Source organism: Protopterus annectens, chromosome 12.part0, assembly GCF_019279795.1.
Source record: "Protopterus annectens isolate FY-2018-M chromosome 12.part0, PAN1.0, whole genome shotgun sequence".
Classification (NCBI taxonomy): domain Eukaryota; kingdom Metazoa; phylum Chordata; order Ceratodontiformes; family Protopteridae; genus Protopterus; species Protopterus annectens.
In genome coordinates this window covers 990,905,678-990,923,871 of record NC_056746.1, presented here as the reverse complement: position 1 = coordinate 990,923,871, position 18,194 = coordinate 990,905,678, and positions in this window count along the sequence as shown.

The window sequence follows — 18,194 nt, the reverse complement described above, 5'->3', positions numbered from 1 at the left end:
AGCATGTCCATCAGGTCCTGATTGGACATGGCATTGTACGTCAGGCAGAGATCACCTCTGAGCAGGCAGTATGCTACTGAATAGAGCTGAAGTTTCTTTAGTCTGGCAGAATAAGACATATGTTGGAGACCCTTGATCCTCTTGGTGAGGTACTTTTGTGGTCTCTCCAGCTGTTGCAAATGTCGGGTGAGGTACATACCAAATGGGGCATTGTACTCAATCATGGGTCTGATGAGGGAGGAGTATAGGGGTACAATGACATCCTTGGATCTGGATGTGAATCCCTTCATGATGAGGCGTGCAAGGTAGAATGTTTTTCTAACCACTTTGGCAGCATGGGTGTCAAATGAGAGGTCACTGTCGACTTGGGTCCCTAGGTCTCTGATTACTTTTTCTGTACTCAGTGGGTTGCTGTCTATGTGATAATTTGTGGGTACTTTGTTTTTCCCAAAGGGGATGACTATACATTTTTTGGCATTTAGTTTAAGGCCGTGACTCCGGCACCAGTTGTCCGTTTCTGTGAGGCCTTTTTGTAGGATGTATGTGTCCGCTGGTGTATCGACTATGGCGCCTAGTTTGCAGTCATCTGCGAACTTTGTCAGCCACAACCCTCCCATGTTTGCTTTAACATCTGAAAAATAAATGCTGAACAAGAGGGGTCCCAGGATAGTTCATCAGTCACCAATTCAAGAGCGGAAAAAGTTGCATTGATCATTACTTTGAGACGTTTATACAGTTTTCTCAGCTCCCAGATCGATTTCACTGCTCCATATGCTAGTAATATGCCTGCCCACGATATAACACTATCACTCAAGTCCATGTGTGTCAGTCCATTGCCTATAGAATGATAGTTTTTCCAATGCGCATCGATTTGCCCCACTGGATTTACAGGTTTCTTGATGACTTCTCGGACATTCCGAATTTTTCCTCGAGGTAAAACTGCAGTGTGTCGTATGGCCGGAACCAGGTAGCCCAAAAAACAACTGCCGGACCAATTCTCAGGTAACCACTTTTCTATCAATTATAGACAGTTGTTTATAGAGAACAGAATTATGTTTTACTTCATCAATTGTTTTGTGCATCAATTCAAGAAATGAATCATAGTTTGTATTACAATAAGAACCAGCATTGTTAGCTTTAGTGTAACATTTATAAGGAACAGTCACATTGCAATTGCTCCAACCCACCTGAACAGTATCATTTTTATAAAAACACACAGTTCCCTTTTGTGGAATAGACAAGTGCAATGCTATTTTATCTTGTGATGTAATGGTTGAGGTATCATAAATCAAGTTTTCCCAGGTCTTGTTGACCCCTAGGGGGACTGTAGTCATTAATAACCCCCCGTATGCTGTCAGCAAAGCTGTGCAAATCCAGCAATTCAAAACATTGAAAGTCTCAGCATACACATATTTAATTGCCTGGTAAGTGTTGAAGTTTGGGTGCCATTTTATGAGTAACGCTTCACGTTTATTCAGTTCAGTTTGTGTGGCTGGAAAAAGGAATGGCCACAACAAAAAGATTATTGTCACTAGTACAGTTAACAGGATGATTATACAATACTTCTGAGGAAATGGTTGTTCTGCATTCCTGCTTTTTCTGGATTCTATCATTTTTGCTCTTGACATGTGACAAGATTTTTGTCCAGTTCAAAGTTCTTAACTAGTTTGCAGTGCGTCAGGTGGATCCACGAGGCACACTCTGTGATCTTGACTGCAGTGGGTGTCGACAGAAGCACTTGATATGGACCTTCCCACTTTGGTGACGTCCAATTCTTCTTTTTTATTGTCTTCACCCAGATCCAGGTTCCTGGAGCCACTGCCACTTCTGATGGTCTGGTTTGTTCTTTATCTGAAACAGAATTTGACTGCAGCAGATGTTTAGAATTCAACAAATTTCTCATATACTCTGCTAGTGTGCAGTTGGCTTCCTGGTCTGCAGGCATGAGAGGTTTCCACTGAGGTATATAATAAGCCCTTCCAAATAGTTTTTCAAAAGGCATCAATCCTTTTGCATTCAGAACAGTTCTCATGCTCAACAGTGCCAGAGGCAGACAGTACACCCAATTTCTCTTTGTTTCTGCTATTAACTTTCTTAGCTTACTCTTTAAAATCCCATTATGTCTCTCAACTAACCCTGCAGATTGCGGATGATATGCACAATGATTTTTTTAAAGAAATACCAAAATGTTTACTTAACTGCTGTATGGTTTGGTTTACAAAGTGTGTACCATTGTCACTGTAGATCCTTTCCGGAATGCCAAATCTAGGGATGATTTCTTTAACGAGGATTTTTGCTATGGTAGCTGCATCTGGATTTTTAGTTGGAAAGGCTTCCACCCATCTGGAAAACATATCTATAATGACAAGACAATACTTCTTATTTTCACATTTATTCAGTTCTATGAAATCCATACAGATAGTATGAAACGGATACGGTGGTGTAGGGAAACTCCCTTGCTTGGGCTTTAACGCCCCTTGTGCATGATGTTTGTTACAAACGTGGCACATTAAACAGACTTTTTTAGAGTAGTTTAAGAATCCATATGTCCTGAACACTCGGTTCACCAGCTGTACCATCCCCCATGTTGAGACATGGCGTTGCCCATGGCTCAACAAAGCTGCATATCTAAACAAATTAGATGCTAATATCGGTTTCCCTTCTTTAGAGATGTACAGCCCCTTTTCGAGAATTGCTCCTCGTCTTACCCATTTTTGTTTTTCAGCCTGCGTAGTAAGTATCTGTATTGTCTTTAACATTTCTAAGTCTAAAATCTCAGAGGGTTGTAATTCCTTATTCAAAAGAAATACTTCTGAAGCTGCCTGTTTTGCAGCTGTATCAGCTCTCGCATTACCTTTTGAAATCCTATCCTGTTGCTTGGTATGAGCTGTGCATTTACAAATAGCTACTTTCTGAGGTAACTGAATAGATTCTAAAAGATCAAAAATAAACTGTGCATGATTGATTGGTTTGCCAGTAGATGTTATCATTCCTCGATTTTTCCACTGTTGCGCAAAAACATGTACAGTAGAAAAAGCATACTGGCTGTCAGTAAAAATGTTCACACATTTACCCTTTGCTAAGGTACATGCCCGTATCAAGGCAATCAATTCTGCTGCCTGTGCAGATAAATTGTGTGGTAAAGGTTTTGCTTCTATAATCTCAGTATCAGAAACTACTGCATATCCTACTAGGTTCTGTCCTGCAGGACCCCTTTTGCACGAGCCATCCACGTAGTATGTCACCTCGGCATCATCCAAGGGGACATCCGTGAGATCTTTTCTAGGCAGTGTCTTTTGCTCAATCACCTGCATGCAGCTGTGTGGTGTGCCATCTGCATGGGTTGGGAGCAAGGTAGAAGGGTTCAAAGTCATGCATCGTTCAATTGTCATAATGAGGTTGGCTCAACAATACAGTCATACAGGAAAGATGCCTAGCAGGGGAAAGATATGCTACCTTCTCTTGCAGTAAAATAATCGCGACTGCATGAGGCACTCTCAATGTGAGAGTGTGGAACAAAACTACTGAGGCTGAAGCCTGTATTGCCATTGCAGCTGCAACTACTGCTTGTACACAGTGGGGTAAAGACTGTGCCACTGGGTCTAGTTGTGATGAATAATAAGCAATAGGGCATTGCTTGTCCCCATGCTGCTGTGTTAACACTGATGTCATATAACCTTGCTTACAATCCACAGTTTGGAAAAAACGTTTATGATAGTTTGGTAATCCTAAAACTAATGAGGACGCTATTAACTGTTTCAGTTTGCAGAAAGCAGATTCTGCTTCTGGTGTCCATTGTAACAAATCCTGTGCTGCCATAGGCTTTTTATATATCAGGTTAGTCAACGGTGCAGATTCCAAGGCATAGTTTGGAATCCAGCTCCGGCAAAAATTAGTCGTACCCAGGAAGGACATAATTTCCTTCTTGGTAGTGGGTTTTGGTGCTTGCAAAATCGCTACTTTTCTGTCCTCATCTAATGTCTTACCCTCTTTGGATATTACCTATCCTAGGTATTTAACTTATTTTTTCCAAAGCTGCAGTTTATTTTTGTTTACTTTATGTCCTTCAGTGGCTAAAAATTGTAATAGCGCTATGGTATCTTCTTTGCAATCTTGCTGGGTGGGGGCCGCCAGCAGGATATCATCAACATAAAGTAAAATCTGACTGCCTCTTGGTGGGATAAATCCCGCCAAGTTGCTTGTCATTTCTTGTGAGAATATTGTTGGACTTTCACAATATCCCTGTGGTAGTCGCGTATATGAATACCTTTTCCCCTGAAATGTGAATGCAAACCAATATTGGCTGTCAGGGTGTATCAGTATCGAGAAGAACGCATTGCTGATATCTATCACAGAAAAATATTTCTGCTGAGGTTTTAAATCATTCAACAGGGTGTGTGGGTCTGGCACTGTAGGTGCCCTTGGTATTACTGCGTCATTTACACCTTGTAAATCTTGGACCATACTCCATTCTCCATTTGCTTTCTTAACAGGAAATAAGGGTGTGTTACATGGTGAATCAGGAGATTCCACCAGCACCCCTTCCTTAAGTAAAGCTGCTATAATAGGTTTGATTCCTACCTCTGCATCTTTTCTTAGGGGATACTGTCTTTTCTGTGGTCTAAATGCTGACTTTAGCATGATAGTAACTGGTCCCGCTGTACGAATAAGTCCTACATCTGACTTTCCTGTTGACCAAAGAGTTTCTGGTATATTCTGTAAGGCATTCTCTTCCTCCTTTAATAGGAGTGCTAATCAGCTCTCCTTGCTATACTGCAAGTGCACAGCTGGGTGGGTCTGAGTTATCCAATTCAACTTCTGCATTTGTATTCCCTGTTTTGACAGTCCTAACTCTGTCTGCTTCTCCCATCTCATGACTTTTTCTCCTAAGTCTACCCATTTTACATTCTTGTCCTTAGTTAAGCTAACATGTGGTAATCAATTAGATTTATAGAGTGCAAAGAACTCCTGGGGCAATGAACAGCTGGCTACACTGTTCCGTTTCATATCCCAGTACAGATTACGTAATATCAGTCTGTTTGCACGATTTCCAAACAATTCTTGCTCATATTCCTTATCAGGACCTGGTGTGTTACAATAATACAGTGTACAGTGCAACAAATGTTGTTTATCAATGTCAAGGGAGGGGAACTTGCTGATGGCTATATTCATCAACTCTTCGGTCACTGCCCCTGGACCAGTCGTAACCAAGTCCTGGCTGTTCCAATAGAACATTTCACCCTCCAATTGCACTGCAAAGGTATCAATTTGTCGCTGTGCTTCCATACCCTGCATAGTCGGAACTACTGCTATACCAAATAGCTGCATAAGGTCTCTGCCCAAGAGGTTTACTGGGCATTTTGCGGAAACAACAATTTTGCTTTTCTGGGTCAATCCTGAAACAGGATAAGTTATTGCAATATTATAGGAGAGGGGCTCCTGATACAGCTGTCCATTAGCTTCTTTCACTAGTATGTAATCAGGTGACTTTGAATTCTCTGGCAGTTTGGAGGGATGTATCAGGGTCAGTGATGCCCCTGAGTCACACAAGAATTTGACTTCCCTCCCTTCTACCAGGAGTGTAACTTCTGGTTTTGTGTCTGCTATATAGAGCTCTAAGCTCAATAAAGCTAAATCCAATATTTAATTTTATTCACTATCCGTAACTTCCTGCACTTCCTCTATTTCTTCTGTCACATCCTCTACTACTTCTATCACATTCTCATTTGTCCTTTCTCTGCTATCCTCTTCTAGTGATTCTTGACTATCATATAGTCAGTCCTCACCCTCCTTGTCTTCCGTGGTTGCCTTCTTGTTTTTCTTGCAATCCCTTGCCAAGTGTCCCTTTTTACCGCATTTAAAACATTCACCTCTTTTCTTTCGCCCTTCAAAGTCCTCTGATCGTAGATTGTTTGTTTCCCTAGGCATTTCTCTTGCCCTTTTTCCTGGACTGTACTACATAAACTTCTGCTCCATCTTCTACAGAAAATACTTGGGCTTTCTTTTTCTTTTTGCTATTAAAATGCCTTTTTGCATGCCTAGCATATTCAAGTAATGACTGTAACCTGCTTGTATGATGATCTACCATGTGCTTTGCAATAAAACTGCTTATGGGTGCAATGCTGCCTTTCAAAAATGCATTCTTTAACTGCTGCTCATATGGGGAATCTTGTGACTGATCTTCAGGAACCTGCACTCCACAATGGTTGTTAAAACATTCTAACAGCCTGGCATAATATCTGTCAATAGTTTCACCTTCTTGTTGGATGCATTGATTAATGCAAGTCCAGTCTGCCCTAGGCTTCCATTTCTCAGAGATGTGGTCTGTAAGACCTTTTACTCTGTTATCTAGTTCTGTTCTGCTATGTGGGAGGGGCCTGTGTGCTGTGTCACGGGGATTCCAGTTGCCACTAATCATTTGCCAATCTGGTTCCACAATTTGTCTGACTACTTTTTCTACCTCTTCTCCGTGTAAATTATAACTTAGCTTCATTCCTTATAAATCTTCTAAGAACTTTCTAAAATTAACTCTTGGATGGGGAATTCCCTCAGTGGCTTTCCAGATGTCTTCCAGAGTCCAGAGTCTATACACTAGAATAGTTGGGTCCTGACCTTCTTGCCCTGCCTGAGGATTAGGTACTTCTATAAGTGGGCATATTTCTTCTTCACTCATAGATCGTGAATTCCTACCCATGTGATATAATTCAATGTCCTCTTTTGAGTTACCTGCCCGTGTTCGAGACCTGGTCTTGATGGGATCGCTAATAAACGGTTTTGCTTTTGTAGTGTCTCTATTTACAGTTGCAGCAGGATATCGTGGGGGTGGACTAACTTGTTCACTTGCTTCATATTCTGGTAAGGGGGGTGGAGGGGCCGATGCTATTACTAAGTTATTGTCCTCCTTATCTAAAAACATTGCTTTTGAATTATTGTTCTTTTGTTCCCTACGGTTTGCTTCCTCAATCCACCTGTGTGCCTGAGGAATTCCTAATTGGCGCTGCTTTTTTACCCAACCTTTGGAATCGGTTTTAAGCTGCTTGACAAGTTTGATAAGCGATGATTTTTCTAATTTACCGACAAATTCGTACTTATTAACCCACTTTGAGTAGTATTTAATATTATCAGCACGCTGTGACTGCAGGTATTTTGCGTCTTCGGTTAACGGCAGATTTTGGGGTCTTTTTGTGCAATTATTACCCATTTTGTTCTACCCTTTTTAATCATTACATAACTCCTTATTTTTAACATGGTACCACAGATTTTGTTATAGTCTCTTCAGAGTGACTGCCTACCTACTCTGTTTCCCTGATCTATGACAAGACAGTAATCTTTTCTGTCCCTGACTTGTAAAAATACAGTCCTGACAAAAACAATGCAAATCTAGTCCCTGATCTAAAACAGAAAAAAAGGTAGATTCACCTTACCTGAGCCTTTGTGACTGATCACCTGGTTTGTGAAAAACCCATCCTTCAGTCGCAGATCAGAAAGTGGCTGGCCTCTTCAGTCAGAGGGCTTTTCAAATAAGAAGAACCGATGTGGTTTCTTCCCCGTGCGGTTTCAAGCCACCTGGCCTATCTGATCTGAGGCGAAGTGAGGGTTTCCGGTCCAAAGGACCAATCTGTCAAAGGAAAAAACTTCAAAGACCAATACACGTAAGGTTCAGATAAGGCACATTTAATAACTTGCTGCAAGGAGACAAAAACATGCAAATACAGGATTTTGCCTAACTACTAACAGGAAGTATGCTATTCTTATACTGTTCTACAAGACATTGCCTTCTATGGTTGACATAATCAAACACAACTTTCAGTGTTGTTCTACAGCAGATGTTACTCAGATTTTCTGCTGACATGACTGGATTTATGAAAAACATTTTGAGAAAAACAACCTGGCCTTGGTGGGCTCTAGCCCGTTACAAGCTTCTATTGTGTAGTTCTAATGCATGTGTTACATTTCAAGGTACTTTTATAGCTTAGGCACAAGCAAATGCTGATTACAGTTCATATTTTCAAACAGTCTTTGTTCTGATTATCTATAGCTTCTGCAGCTGTGTATTTTCTCACAGCACAAGCGGAACTCCTTGTCTAAGTCTCATAACATTAATACAAGTGATACATCTATTCATTATTTTTCTGTCACAAGCAGAAATTATCTGCTTCCCTGTAAATTTCCAAAGCATAAGCAAAGATTATAGCTGCGCATATTTCATGACAATACAAGGTTAGAAAGCTTCTGCAATTTGTACAGATTTTATGCAGTGTGAAATAGAATAAATGTGTTAACCCTTTTCAAGCCTTAAATGCACTAAGCATATTACTAATACATACACTAATACATATTTTTCTGACATATATATATATATATATATATATATATATATATATATATATATATATATATATATATATATATATATATATAAATACATGTGTGTATGTACATGTATACATATATCTACCTATATATATATATATATATATATATATATATATATATATATATATATCCATATCCTTGTTATGTGTAAACATGAGTGTGGTATATACTTTCCCAGATGTATCCCACCATATTTATCTGATATGTGTATATTTAGATATAACAACATACTGATTCAACACTATTTTCACTAACAAGTACTAAACAATTGTACAAGTCAAAGCAGTTGTTCACTACTATTCAGTATGTGTACTGACAGATATATTTGAAAAAACAACCAACATCTTCACAGCTGTGATGGCTTAGTGGTTAACTGCTGTGACTATAGTGTTCAGGGTCCTGGGTTCAATGGCTGATTATTTTGTTGCTAGGCAAAACAAGGATTGTTGGATACAGAGTGGTTATTGCAGTTTTGAGCACCTTTAAGTGGGTCTGCACAGTTTGCATGATGGTAAGCGGTGCTAACGTACGGTTAAACAAAAATGCACTTACACCATGTAGGCTTCGCTTACCACTGCGCAAATCTGCTTAGCTGTTACATTTAAACAATGCTTACTCCTGCTAAGTATAGCTTAGCCTTGGTAACCAGTGATCACATTCCAAACTGACAAAATAGCAGGGTAATGACATCTTTAATAAGTGTATTGAATTCCATGTACATAACATGTTTCTATGTGACGTCATTACAGTAGCTAGGGGTGTGAGTATAGTCTATGGGACACCTGAGTATATATGGCTAGCACAACAGTCTTTTCTCTTTTTATGTATTTCAAACATGGGTAGTATCCCAGGTTATATGCAGTCACACTTGCATGTATTATATCATTACATTACTACTGTTAACAGTGCTTTCCCGAGTAAGAGTAGAATGCATATTGTATTACTTGAACCATACACCCCTGCATTCAAAGCTGGACTCTGAGTACTGAGTATCTTGTTCTTGGTGTGTGATCTGTGTGTTATTAAGTATTTGCATCTGGATATTGATCTGATATGTGGATATTAACTGTAGACTACTATGTGTATAGGACATGTCATTGAGGGCTGCTGTCATGTAACAATGGCATACCTATCAGCGTCAGACGTCTGTTTGTCAAATATTCATCCTAATGCATAACCTGTTGGCTAGCTGATTTCTGGCTGTCCTCTGTACAGATGTGCAGATGTCAGGTATCCATCTTGACTGCTTACAGGCAATCTATGCTTGACTGACATTAACATATCTGTCCAGCTGTGTTATGAAAGCCACAGCTAGGAAACCCCATCCTGTATGTACCACATGCCATGTATACCTCAACTAGACTGCCACAGTCAACAGAACATGCTTGGGTACAGGTCTCCAACCCAGACACTGGCCATGTTATGTAATATATGTTGCATACATGTTAATTGGAGCACCTAACTGGCCTTCTGCAAGAGACAACCAGATGATTGGATGTTGCATTTAACTGTCACCCTTGGGATCACTCAAGTGGCATCAGTTGATAAATGACCTGCTGACAAATGTCAGGTGGCATGATACCACTGTACCCACATTCCCTACTCTTCTCATCTCTCCATGGACATTATCCTGGTACACACCTAGAAACACCTGCACCTATGGACCCCAGTACTGACAAATGTGTCAGTGTGCATTACTGAGAATAACAGTGTCTGTGTGTTTGCAAACATGTAGTTGATAATACCCTGAGGGCCTTCTCACCCACTACACCCCCATTGCCATAGTTAAAAATGGCTGCTGCTGTAATGGACATTAAATGTACCTTGTTAGACTCTTCACCCTATGAGCTACCTGGAGTTTGCAGTACCAGCATAACACTGTTGTACAAATGGGTAGATAGGCATGGGTTACCCTCTGAGTCATGGCAAGTGTGTGTATGTGTACAAGTGTGTATATTTGTAGGATACAGCATTCTGAGGCCACATTCTCCAAATACAATACACATTGCCATACATTATAAGGGATAATGATGTTGCTTACATCAGAAGAGCCATGACAAACCCTCACTCTACTATCCCTGTGGCATGTGCAATAAATGCATATCCCTGTAGTAGCACTGATGAGATATATAAGGGGTTGTATTGCACTCCTGGTCAATGTGTGATTGTGGGTATGTCAGAGCATTATCATGGGTTTCAGTGAGTACTATATCCAATGTAGGATGTGGGTGCTGGGTATACTGTCCTTATACAATGGCACCCCCAGTACATGTCCCAAGGTCCACTGTATGGAGACCACTGTCACCATCAACCATACAGGTAACTTATTACACTATCCAGCCCAATGATGCATGTGCTGTGTGCAAATTATCTGTAACAGAATGGACTCACTGACAAGGTAGTTAGCACTGATAAACCCAGGTCTCTCAGATGTGTCTGTGACTGTCATGTGTTTGTCAATGTGTATATGACAGTATGTCATACTATGTATTGTTCATTAACACCCAGTGCATCCCCCATTACCATACTGTACAAGGCCTGGTGATGTTCTTCACTTAACAAGAAACTCGGGACACACTTCATCCTAAAAGCTGTGTGGTGTGTGCAATTAAGGCCAAACACATTAGTAGCAATAAGTACAGTGTTGCCAAGTAAGTGTGTGTGTGTGTGTGTGTGTGTGTGTGTGTGTGTGATGGGATCTACTTCAGTTTGCAAAAAATACATGTCCCAGGAGGTCATCTGTCTGAGAACTGACTGGCAAATGCTAACATTTCAAAGGAATCATCTTGTGGAAATTCATTCCATCAAAACTAGTAGTAGATGTGTAAATGCCCTCTTCCCCACTATAAAGCTGTACAGCGATACTGGCATTGGTACATATAGCTGGGTGTGGATGTTGTGGGCACAGCCACCTTCATTGTGGTTATTGTTGTGTGTATCCTCCCCGCTTAGTCTGCTGTAATACTGTACAGTTTATGTTAACATGTTAAGAAGTTGTCAATTGCACTATATGTGGTTATACACCACCCCACACCCTGCAAAGTGGAGGGCTGTACCACTCACACCAGCACACCTATGTTTACCAACTCCAGGATTGCACTACATTGGGGAAGAGGACATATACCCTGCCAGTACCATCGTCAATGACATTAAACCGGCAGACTGATTATTTACTGATGTGATGTTTTGCCTATTTTGTCTTAGTGGAAGTACATAGGCTAAAATGGGTTCACTGCAAAATTAAGTACATCCATGCGTACATTATTCTCTGTGTATTGCATCATCACCAAAGCCTCTGTGTGTGTGTATTATTCACAAACATTTTGTGTGTGCCACCCAGTACACTTATCATTGTCCACTGTAGAAGGGCTGCTGACATCAGCCACCATGCACTCACCTGTATACACCCCTCAGACCTATCAGCCATGTGGCACATGCAGTAACTGTTATACAGACCTGTTACTTGTGTTGACCTGTACCCAGGATATGACACAGTCAATGTGTCACCACAGTGCCATACCCCTTGTAGGAAACAACAGACCAACATCCTGCTGACACATAGACACCTACAACACAAACTGAATAAATTATGGAGACCACAATTAGTCAGTGTTAATAACAGCTATAATGCATCATGGCTGGACAGGTACACATCCTGACATGTAAGCATCAAACTTTCCTGCTGAAAACATGTTACACAGCATTACATTGCTAAACCTTAGTAAATTCACCTTGTGCATCAGAACCATATTAACCTGTCCCTGCATCGATGGTATGGATGACAGGGATGTAGCACAGGAATCATCATATGCACATGGTGTGTTGTGGGCTTGCCAGAGACCTAGGCTGAGCCACTTGGTTGACATCATGTGTGTGTGCTAGGGGGTTTCATTATCAATTGGGCTGTACAGATGTGGTGTGTGTAGGTATGGAGGTGCCCTAGCTGTGATGGTGATGTGTGTGTGTGTGTGTGTGTGTGTGTGTGTGTGTGTGTGTGTGTGTGTATATGTATGCACACAGTTCTGCCACGTGGCTGCCCTGTACAGTGGTTTGTTGGACAGCTGCAGAACATACGTGACAGGGTTGTGCAGTTCACCATGTCCGGCCATGGACATGGGAACTGTGCCTGCCAGGGGTTCCACTGGTACTACCAGGTACAAGCCCAGATATGGTACTCTCCCCTGATGATGACAAATGTCCGCTGGATTTGGGTCCCTGTTGGGAATGGCCAGGACCACGTGCACATGGCCTGCTGTGTTGTGGTGTGGACAGCACCCCCCTGCAGGGCTGGTTCTGGTACTGCCACTACTGGAGCAGCTGTGACTTGTTGCATGTCCACATAGACCTCCACCTGTTGGTGTTGCTGACCTACGTTGCCTTAATCTCAAAATATGGTCTAACATAGACATTGCATGGTCAAGGATTCCCACCATCTCACCCAACCATCTATCCAGGACCTCTGCAATATAACGGTGGGCACCTGTAAGATCACGGATGTTGTCAAGTACAGCAGAATGAGTAGCCCTCATGTGACTGTGCCTTCATGATGGCTCGAAACATGCATCTGGTGCCACCTGCTGTGGCACTTTTGCCAGGGGCATGATGGCCAGCAGCCCTCCTATGAGCATCCCTGTAATCTGCCTGTGTGGTACCTCGGCGGTCATCCGGCTGTGGCTGCTGTGTACAGACACACTTGCCATAGTCACTACACTGTCCTGTCCCATGCCACCACCCACCAACTGTCCCTCATCTATGGCCACTGGTGATGGGGTATGTATAGGCAATGTAACTGTGTGCTTGGATGGGGTGGGTAAAAGTGGGATGTCAATGATGGCACAGGTTCAGCTGCTGACAACCCTGCCTGTGACTCACCATACCTATCCTCATTGTCAGAGTCTTTATGGATGCTAACATCAGTTTGCCTGCAGGAGGGACCCTGACCCACCTCACCACCTGTGAGGGGAAAACAAAAAAATGTAATTTAAGACCTGCATGTCATTGCTTACCTCTACACACACCTACACACACTCACACCCCCCCCCCCCCACACACACATGCACACACACACTCACACACACTTACAGGTGAGGTGGCACAAAGATATTACACAGACCTCTTATTACCCAACAGTCAACATGCATGACATATGGCACTCAACAGCATGCACTGCAGCTATACTCAATCCTTGTTACCAACATTATACATCTCTGTGATGCATGAGGTGTGTTAGTAGGTGATGCCCCTTCCGCTGGTACATGCTGCACCCATGTACACAGTATTGCTGTGCACCTGCTCAGCACCCTGGCATGTACTGTGCACCATACTTCATGAGTGAACACACCTTTTCTGAATGTGTATATGTGTGGCAGTTATGTTTCCTCTGTTGCTCACAGCCCCTATGTGCTTGTCTGACACATACCTGGGATGATATGAGGACAGATGTCAATAATGAATGCCTGACCTCTGATTTGCAGATCTCATCATCAGCAGTGCATGTATGAGCAATAAAATCCAATTACACTGACAACCTTCAAAGCTTACTGCAGCTATGAGGAGTGTACACACCCTTATTGACATGCCAGTCTCTTCCCTGATATGTAATGGGGCCACAATACTACATATATTAACATTACACACACCTGATATGTGACATATGACCTGTGAAATCAAATGCAGTATCAAAAAAATGTGTTAGTTGTGCAGATGCTGATTGAGATGCATGCAATATGTGGGTTGCATAAGTGTGCACACCCTTAACATGATGGTTTGTTGCAGTACCTGTTAAGTGAACTACAGCAGTCACTATTCTTGGAAGGGGTATACCAGCATGGCCCATCTTCATTTGCCAGTATTTGGTCACTCCGCCCTACAAATGTCCCCCAACTCTGCCGGATTGCAAAGTCAGTTCATGTACACAGCCCTTGGAGGTCACACAGTGCCTACACTATTGCTGTGGAGTCAGAGTTATGTCTGCCACAATTCATGACCTTGACTGTGTTCAGATACAGCCATTCTTAGTGAGCTTTGGATGTATGCCTCAGTTCACTGTTGTTTTTCAGGATGACACCCCACCCCTCCCCATCCTCAGCCTTTTTGCAGATGCTTGACAACTATGGGCCACACGAGTGTCATTTTGCAATGTTCCAAATTCAGAACACCATGTCTACTGGCCTAGTTCCTGCTAATGAACAGCAAACTTAAAAGTGTACACTGGCACCAGCAAGGTACAGATGGGGATGCTGGGCCTGAGGTGGAGTGAGGTGTTGCTTGTGCACCACATATGTCTTTATTAATAGTGTCTGTAGGTTTCAGCCTTGGTCTCAGTACACCATTACACATTGCAACACATGCCTTTGGGAGACTTGATGTTATGCATATGCTACCTGTAGAGAGCCCTGGATGAGGTTTCCTCTGGAACAACTCTTCAATCTGATTACCCTAACCCATAGGCCACACTTATGCAGAGTCCAGGCAATTGTCAACACAGGTACTGCACAGGCAGTACTTGCTAGACATTTCTGAAAGTCCCGCAGTGTTGCTGCATGTTTCTGGACAGTCTCTGTGACCAGTTTGCAACATGTGTTGTCATCTGTTTTGGATGGGCATCTGTTTTTTTTTTTTACATTAATGTTGCTCCATACTTCATAGTCACATACATGACTGTCTGCACTGTTTACCATGGTATATGCAATGGTGAGTTAAGGCTATGTCTCCCACTCCTGAGTGCTACCTTTTGGATATGAGATCCATTCCATGGTTTATAAGATGTGTGCAGGTGAGTGGGCAAATGTCATGGACATACTTCTTGGACAGCAGACCATTACTTGGTGTGACATTGAGACCCTGTACTTGATGGAAGGTGCGTACTCAAGAAGAGTGAATGCTGTCAGTACCTCAAAAGCTGCTTCCACAATATGTTATTTGGAGTGTGTGCACACATATGCTTCCAGTATTTGTTAAGGTATGTATTCCCCATATTTGTTGTCCTTACATAGGATTTGATATTACACGTTCATTGCTCATGTTAGGATCACATTACAGGCTGGAAAAGGTGTGGAATGTGGTATTGTGATATGCTGTTGTGCAGATCTGTAACATTTGCCATTGTAATAGTGGTGTATACACTGTTGTAGCCATTGTATAAGAGTAATGTTTCAGGCATGTCCTTACTGTAGGCCATTTGTCCCACCATTATGTTCATCTCTGTCCACACATCTTGCACTGACAGGTTGTTAGGTATACTGCAGGACTCTTACGTACCCTTCAGATATGCTACCATGGTGATCACTGTGGTGCATTGCAGTTAACAGCAACAATAAGTGAACATGTACAGCATGCATTATGGGTATGTGTGTTAAATGTGTGCATGACAAATACTATGGCCATAATATGGCTGGTGTATTGGCAAACTTGAACAAAAAATCTCCATACTCACCAGCTACAGGCTGCTGTCCCAGAGGTATACCAGAGAGACCTACATAGTTGTGTGAGAGATGTAATGTCATAGCCACACCTGTGGCGTTGGTACAGGGTGGGAGCTGCATTTCAGTACATCAAGAGTACAAACCCACAGTACTAGAGATTATGCACATCTGTTCATTACTACACTGCAGCAACAGACTATGTTATCTGACATATGCATAAAGATACTTTACTGATAAAGATGGATAAGCAACAGTGGTCTATTAATGTGCCCTGCGGCCTTACCTGCACACTCCTCGTCCATTGTGTGGGTAGCACCCACCTACATACTGCTATTGTCAGGTTCCTGGCTTGGCTGGTGGGCAGGTGCCCCAAGGCTGGCAAGGAGCTACTCAGTATGTGTCAGTGGAGGCTGGAAGGCATGACTCCCACCTGTGGCCAGCTGGTCCCTCCTAACTGCAGCAGCACACTGACGGGCATAGTGGATGAGATCAGTGCAATGATGTCGCACCTGCTTATAACTGCAGTTATGCAGGCCAAAATCCTTTACCCTGTGGATGAGCTCATTCCATAGGTCAGTCCTCTCCTGCAGATCATGGGCCGTATGCCCAAAGAGGGTTCTGTGGTGATGCACAATGTTGTTTATTATTATTTCATTCGTCTGTGGAGTATAAGCAGAGATACACTCCCGGGACATGGTACCTGGAAGACATAAACAGGAAAAAAGGTCTGAGAACCTCATACTGCAAGGATATAATAGTCTCCCCCCCCCACCATATCTGCAACAATAATCTGAACGCACAAATCAATGGGTATGTTTACACCAAATCTACTGTTGGGACATACGTCCTATTGTTCAACAAATATTGAAATGTGTTTCTATTCATGTTCCATGTCGAAACACTATCATAGGTGGCCTGTTGCTAACAATGTAACCTGCATGCCATTGTATTGACCACTGTGGTTCCATATATGCATATGTTCTGTTTGCTATGCAACTGTTCCAAATCTGGTGTTTTGGGTTAATGAGAATATCTATGCATGCTGTTATAACTAATCCTGGATAGTGTTGACTATTACTGCCCATATATGTTCTAAAACTGCAACACAATAACATGTTTGGGAAGGCTGTTCCCAGCAGAACCAACTCTCCCACCTCATCTGGCCATGGCACCAGGCCACAGCACATCTGGGACCCACCCTAGGACCTCCTCAACCACTGGTCCTGCACTGCCTTCAGGAACCACCTCAGAGGATAGTGCTTGCCCCCCCCCCACAGATGGGATCCTGTCACCTGAGGTCAGGTCAAGTGTCTGGTGCATAGGGAGCTCTGCAGAGAATTGGGGGATCTGCTGCACCAGCTTGTGGCCCTCATGGTGCAATTAGAGGGTCAGCCTGCCCCTCCTGCTCAGCCCCCAGCACAGCCACCTTCAGAGTCATGAAGGTGGACTGGTGACTGCCCATGGGTGGGGACCTCTGTCCCACTGTTTCCATTTGGGAGCTCATGGGATTCCAATTTCCAAACACCCCTCCCCGTCCAAGGTGTTTACCCAACACATGTGTCATATACCACCCCCGTATGCTGTCTTGTCTAAGTTGTCTGTCTTCTGATCCAACCTACCTCCCCAAATATACCTACTATCCTTCCCCAACATCCCACTCTCACCTTAACAAAAAAGGGCAATCTGTTTCCAACAAGAATTTCACACCATACATAACTGTCCATTTTGCACCTGCTTACAACTGCTTACAGGTGCCTTAATCACTCTGTACCCAACAGCCCTTGTTCTGGCCAGAAAATAAATTATCAGCCTTTGCAAGCGGCTAACCCAGGACCCTGCACACTATAGCCACAGCAATTTACCACTAAGCCATCTGAGCTGCAGATATGGGTGATGTTTTCTCAAACATATCATGCAGCACAGTCATTCAACAGTAGGGAAAATGTATGTATATATATATATATATATATATATATATATATATATATATATATATAGATATATATATATATATATATATATATATATATATATATATATATATATATATATATATATATATATATATATATATATATATATAGATATATATCTGTGTGTTTGTATATATGTAGATGTACACGTCTCTCTCTCTATTAGATATATATATATATATATATATATATATATATATAGATATATATCTGTGTGTTTGTATATATGTAGATGTACACGTCTCTCTCTCTATATATATATATATATATGTGTGTGTGTGTGTGTGTGTGTGTGTGTGTGTGTGTGTATGTTTGTATGTGTGTTTGTGTGTGTGTGTGTGTGTGTGTGTGTGTGTGTGTATATGTGTATATGCATATATATATATATATGTATATATATATATATATATATATATTTATA